Source organism: Pelmatolapia mariae, linkage group LG12 (assembly GCF_036321145.2).
Source record: "Pelmatolapia mariae isolate MD_Pm_ZW linkage group LG12, Pm_UMD_F_2, whole genome shotgun sequence".
Classification (NCBI taxonomy): domain Eukaryota; kingdom Metazoa; phylum Chordata; class Actinopteri; order Cichliformes; family Cichlidae; genus Pelmatolapia; species Pelmatolapia mariae.
In genome coordinates, this window is record NC_086237.1 from 4,629,726 (window position 1) to 4,636,540 (window position 6,815).

The window sequence follows — 6,815 nt, forward strand, 5'->3', positions numbered from 1 at the left end:
AAACTCTTGGTTGTTTTGCTTTGGTTATTGTTATGAAATGTAATTTAATGTATTTACTTATCGAAGGTGGAAGGTTTTTGTTTTGATTTTTGTTTGTTTGTTTTACTCTTTTGCTTCGAGCCCTGTGTATATGAGCTGCATGCTAAATGAGCTTTTGTTAAAAGGCTTGGCGTAACAAGCATGTGCTTCAGCCAATATCTTTTGATTAGCCTTGCCTCATGCTTTCTTGCTTTGTGGTAGACCTTAATTCTGTATTCACTGAGATATTTGAATGCTAATCAAATAAAAATACATTTTAAAAAAATCACTGGAAGGCTGTATGGAGTGGCGAATCCAGATTAGCTTCTTTGGATCCAAATCGCCATCAATATGTTCAGAGGAGCTCAGGATGGAGCTACCACAGTGAGGGTCTACAGTCATCTGTGGAAAACAGTGGCGGCTCGGCCGTGGTTTGGGGCTGGGTTTCAAAGCCTCTGATTGGACAATGATCCCAAAGATGCTACCAATGCAGTAACAGCATACCGAGATAGAAAACACACAACAGAACATTATCAGTAATAGACTAGCCTCCCCAGAGTCCAGATCTCAAAATCATTGAATCAGTGTGCGATCATCTTGATAGAAAAGCTTCGAACATCCTTCAAGAAGCCTCGAAAACTATTCCTGAAGACTGCTTGGAGGAATTACAAGAAAGCTGCCAGACAGAGTTCAGTCTGTGTTGAAGAATAACCGCAGCCATCCCCACAATGATTTGTCATTTTCCACTGTAGTGGTGAAACAGATAAATTGTAAATAAAATAGTAGACAGATAGAACAAGTGTGTGCACAGTGATGGAGTTCACGGCCTGTACTAAGAACACAAACAGCAGAGAGATCCACACGAACAGAGTGAGCGACTCCTGTGAATGAATAAACAAAGCAAACAAAAAAGCTTCAGCTCATAACCTCTGCACTTATCATGGCTCATTAACATGTGTCACTAATGACCCACTGACGCTGTCTAAAGACACCTTTTGTTTGCTGGCATTCAGACTGCAGTCTGCTGACGTTAGTGCTGATGTTTTCCACAGATTTTGTAACATTTAAAATCATTACATGGAAAACGATGTGGAAAGCATTATACAGAATGTAAAGAATAATTCTGCACATCTTTATTTATTGTACAAATTATACCAATTAGACCACTGCCTAGAGAAATTATGAAATTATGGTGATTAGGCTCAGCTCAGCAAACATGTAATCTCATCTTTTACGTCTGGATTCATGTTTATTTTTGAGGAGGCAGTCTGAGCAGACATGCTGCTGAACCTGTAGCTCAGCTGTGCCTCTGCTCTTTTTGCTGTTGATCATTTCTGACATCAGAATTATACCGATGCAGTACTGAGTGCTGTGTGCATTGTGCAAGAAAACGGCCAATTAGATTTCCCAGGCTGTGCGTTGATAAGCATGACTGCACTGACTTCAAGAATATCCAGCACCTTCAGGATGAACATGAAAATCAGTTGTGGCCAAGTCCTAACTGCCCACATTACCTAATGTTCCTGAAATGATTTCATGTGATACACATTCTAATTGTTTTATATGTTTTATGTCATATTTACTATTAGTTAAAGGCATAGAAATACAGTATATAGATGACATTTTGCCTGTGATCCATTGCACAGTTACACAGCCTGACCTCAGCGGTCTGCTTCATTACTCTGGCCATAAATGTCTTTAAGATAAATAGATTAAAAAAAACTAAAGCTTGCTTTCCCGTGTTTTTCACATGCTGTCATAGCGCTGATGTACTGAAGCAACAGTATCTCACACACAGAAGTGTGTGATTTTACTCCCCTCTGCTGGTCATTCCTTACACCTGGACACTGAAAATGCAGCCAATTTAAAGAAAGTGATTTACTGTAACATTTAAATTCAGTGTACAGAGATGCACTGCTTCACACTGTTGCCTCACAGAAGGCCTTCAGTTCAAGCCAGCTGGTTTTTCTGTGTGGAGTTTCATATGTACTCGATGTGCCTGCGTTGGTTGTGGGTGTATTGTGGCAGAGAGAGAACTCCAAGGATCAGACAATCCCACTTGACAATGACGGGTTGGAGGAATTCCTTTTTAACTGGGAGAGAGTAGCCAAAAGTAGACATGACATGCAGCACTGGCATATAAAGGCAATGGTACTGAAATGAGGTTAGTGGGGGAAAAATGCTCAGTGCATCATGGGAAGTCTCCCACAGCCTGAGCCTCAGCCTGTGCTCTGAGACCAAACTGCTGGGATATACACCTACAGGGGGATATAGTACCATCACAGTCTGTGGCTACGTCCACACTGGCCCGGATACATTTGAAAATGGCGTTTTCGTCAGAAAACGCTCCGCGTCCACACTATCGTTTCAGTCGTTTTCACAGAGTTGTGCGTCCACATTGAAACGGCCGAACAATGAGGTGGATGCTGCAAGTAACACAAAAGTACAAAGTTGCAAAAGCGAGTGAGAGTTAAAGAATTTGAAGAAAAGCTATCTGGAGCATGTACAGACTGATATTAATCTTTAATAGGGCTGTCAAAATTGAGAGCAAACAAAACAACTGCTGTATAATGCCCTCCGCTATCTTTGTTTAATTGGTCACATGACTGCATCATGTGACTAACATGCGTCTCCGTCTCCGAAAGTCTCCGTTTTCACTGTCCACACTGCAACACGAAAGCACCGTCTTCAAATGTATGCATTTTCGAGAGCGTTTTTATTTGGGGACAACGCCGTCTCAGTGTGGACGGGAGGCCAAAGCGGAGAGAAAACGATGCGTTTTCAAACGAAAACGTATTAGCGTGGACGTAGGCTGTATCTGAATCAGCATGCTGTGTAATCCCTGAGGAAAGTACGTGGTTACAGTTGCTCCAGACAGTAACAGTAACAGACTGAACATTAAATAATACAATATATTACATAGTTACAAAATATAAGGAATAGCTCTAATACATACAAATAGTTCAATTATAAATATCAAGAATATTACAGAGATATATAAGAATGGCATTTTGATGAAATGACTTCCTGTGTCGTTCAGTGATGCATTGAATCTCAGTCTCTCACTGAGCGTGCTCCTGTGACCGACGGCACATCACGGAGTGGGTGGGAGGTGTTGTCCAACACTGTCCTTATCTTGGACAACATCCACCTCTCCGACACCACCTTAAGGGAGTCCAGCTCCATCCCCACAACATTACTGGCCTTGTGGATCAGTTTATTGAGTCTGTTGGCATCTGCGACCCTCAGCCTGCTGCCCCAGCATGCAACAGCATAGAGGATAGCACCGGCCACAACAGACTCGTAGAAAATCCTGAGCATTGATGCATCCAACCAACCATCAGAAAACTTCTGAAGCTGGCAGGTCTCAGTGCAGTGGCTGAAGTCTGTGGTGTAAAGGGTGAAGAGGTAAAGTGGACAGGACGGGTCCTTGTGGTGACCCTGTGTTGCTGATCACCTTGTCAGACAAACACTGTGGAAGACGCACATATTGTGGTCTTCCTGTCAGGTAATCAACAATCCAGGACACCAGAGAAGCATCCACCTGCATCGCTGTTAACTTATCACCCAGGAGGGTTGGCCTGATGGTGTTGAAAGCACTGGAAAAGTCAAAAAACATGACCCTCACAGTGCTCGCTGGCTGGTCCAGGTGGGTGTAGGCACAAATGAGCGGGTAGATGATGGCGTCCTCAGCTCCGAGGTGGGGCGGGTAAGCGAATTGAAGGGGATCCCGATGAGGTCTGACTATGGGTCAGAGCTGGTCCAGAATGAGTCTTTCCAGGGTCTTCATGATGTGGGAGGTCAGGGCCACAGGCCTATAATCCTGGGGGCCACCGGGACGTGGCGTCTTCGGTACAGGGATGAGGCATGATGTCTTCCACAGCACTGGGACCCTCTGCAGACCCAGACTCAGCATGAACAGTTTATCCACTGGACCAGCTGCTGGAAGAAAAAAAGAAGAAACACACAAAAAGAGAACAACACAGCAGGGAGACCACAGCAACAACTGAGATAAGTATAAGTATCAGTAACTAATAAAGTGTGATAAGTAAGGTGTGAAGACCTCATACCTATCAGCCCACTCATATGTGTTGTTGCTGTGTGCTGTTTTAAAGTGTGTTTAAAACACAGCAGGGCATGGGGGAGGGGGGGGGGGACTCCGTCATTGTTACAAACTCCCACCATGCTGTCAGAGAAGAGCTGATATTGATGCTTTTAAAGCATCATGTCGTTGGATGTTTGAGCTGATAAATGGTCTGAAATCTCTAGATTAGTGTAAAGTGCCCGTTCTACATCTAGCCAAGGCTCATCTAAGAGGGTGTGTTTAAACCATCCTGAGATGAACTGAAGCCTGTGGGCTAAGTATTGTTGAAAGTTACGCAGATCTAATCCTCCTTTATCCTTGGTCCTTTGGGTAGAGATTTCCATGTGGCCAGATCGTCTTTTCCTTTCTCTAAAAGTGGGATGTGGTTTAATTTAGTTAAATCTGCAAGCTTAGTAGAGACATTAAATAATTAATATTTAATATTTCCAGATTGCAGTGGGGTAGAAGAAGAATTATGGAAGGAGCAATTAATCAGAAGAACTGTAGATTTTAACCAGTTTATTGAATAATCTGAAAGTCTTGAAAAAGAGTTTATTAGTGTAATTATCTCAGAGAGATTGGTTTGTGAAAGCAACACATTATCTGCACTTCTATCTGACTTTATGTTCTACATTGTTGCTGCTAGTGGTTGGATAAAAACTGCAAACAGTGAAGGGGAGAGTGGGCATCCCTGCCTGGAGCCCCTCAGGAGACAGAAGCTGGAGGATGTTTGGTCGTTTGTTTTGACACAAGCTGTTGGGGAATTGTATAATATTTTTAAGCAGTTTATGAAAGAGTTTCCAAAACCAAATTTGTGTAAAGTTGCAAATAAAAATTTCCAGTTAACTCTGTCAAATGCTTTTTCTGCATCTAGAGACAATATTGTGGTTTTTTACTGCATGAGTAGTCTATTAAATTAGGTAATCTACGTCTGTTTTTTGATGAGTGTCTGCCTTTTATGAAACCAGTTTGGTCAGGAGGTATTAAGAAGGGAGGTATCTTCTCTAATCTCTTCGAGAGAGCTTTGCAGATTATTTTGAGGTCTACATTAATAAGGGATATTGGACGATAGCTTGAGGGAAATGCAGTGTGTTGCTTATTCTTTCAGGGTCATATATTGTGTTCCCAGATAAATCTTTAACAGCACATATAGTTGTTTTTTCTTTCTTTATTTTTAGCTGGTTAGCCAGAAATCGACCGGATTTATTACCATGTTCAAAATTCTGCAAGTGAAGTCTTTGTACTAAGAACTGTGTTTTTTATTAATGATTTCATATAATTCTAGTTTTGTTTTGCGTGTTTTGTTCAGTATTTCCTGATCTTGGTCGGACACGTAAGCTTCTTGTAAATATTTGACGGTTTTTCTAGTTTCTGAATATTTGAAAAAATTATTTTACCTCTCAGCACAGCTTTCCCTGCTTCCCAGGAGGTTTCTTCCTGTTAAAAGGGAATTTTTCCTTCCCACTGTCACCAAAGTGCTTGCTCATAGGGGGTCATATGATTGTTGGGTTTGTCTCTGTACGTATTATTGTAGGCTCTACCTTACAACATAAAGCGCCTTGAGGCGACTGTTGTTGTGATTTGGTGCTGTATAAATAAAATTGAATTGAATTCCCAGAGAACAGATGCTGATGTTCCACACAGGTCATTATAGTCTAAATATAAAGTCCACTCATTAAGTCTTCATCTTTGAGCAGTGATGTATTAAATCTCCAGTTTTTACATGGTGTAGTATTCTTCTTATGTCTTAGTGTTAGAGATACAGGAGCATGACGGCTGACAGCAATAGGGTGAATCTCAGTGTCTAAGATGTCACTCAGCAGTGAGCTGCTGATGGGAAATAATCCAGATGAGAGTAGGAGTGATGAACATGTGAGAAGAAAGAAAATTCCTTACTGTTGGGGTGAAGGAGTGCCATGCATCGCAAAGCCCAAAGTCGCTCATGGACTGTTTGATTATATTTGTGGACTGCTGACAGCACTGAGGTCCTGCTGTGTTGAGCCTGCCCATTTCTTCATTTAGTCCCAGGCTGAGGTCGCCCCCAAGAACAAGGGTGCAATCTGGAAGAATGAGGGATCATCAACATTTGGGCCAATTCATAACTTTTTTGTGAAGTATAGATTATTAATGATCTAATCATTACCTTTTAACACTAGATTTACTATCCTGCGCAAATTTGCGTAACTTCCCTAAACCCAACACCCCCTAGAATTACTGGCTTTTTTATTTTCTGGTGCAAGTCCCGAGGTGTTAAGCACCCCTGCTGAGATTTTCACAGGTCGTCAGCTTGTTTCTCCTCCAGCTTTTGTTGTGCAAACCACCCATTGTCCTTGAGGCCTGGCACATTTGCATTTGCTCACTCAGAGTTGCTCAGATCCAAGGCAGGCCAAACCTCTGTGTTACAACTTTCAGAAATGCCTGGTAGAAATGCTTCAACTTACTCATGAGATTTTGACCACATTTTTTGCGGAAGTCACAACTATACTGAATGCACGACCGTTGTTGCCAGCTGCAAGAAATGCTTGGTAGGGAACAGCTGTTCGTTTCAAAGTTTGAAACACTTTGAAATAAAACAGACTTGTGTACCCATATATTGTGAATTTCTGTCTTTTGTATGTAGGTTGTAACACAGAGGTTTGGCCTGCCTTGGATCTAAGTAAACAAATGCCAATGTTGCACAAACACACACACACACACACACACACACACACAC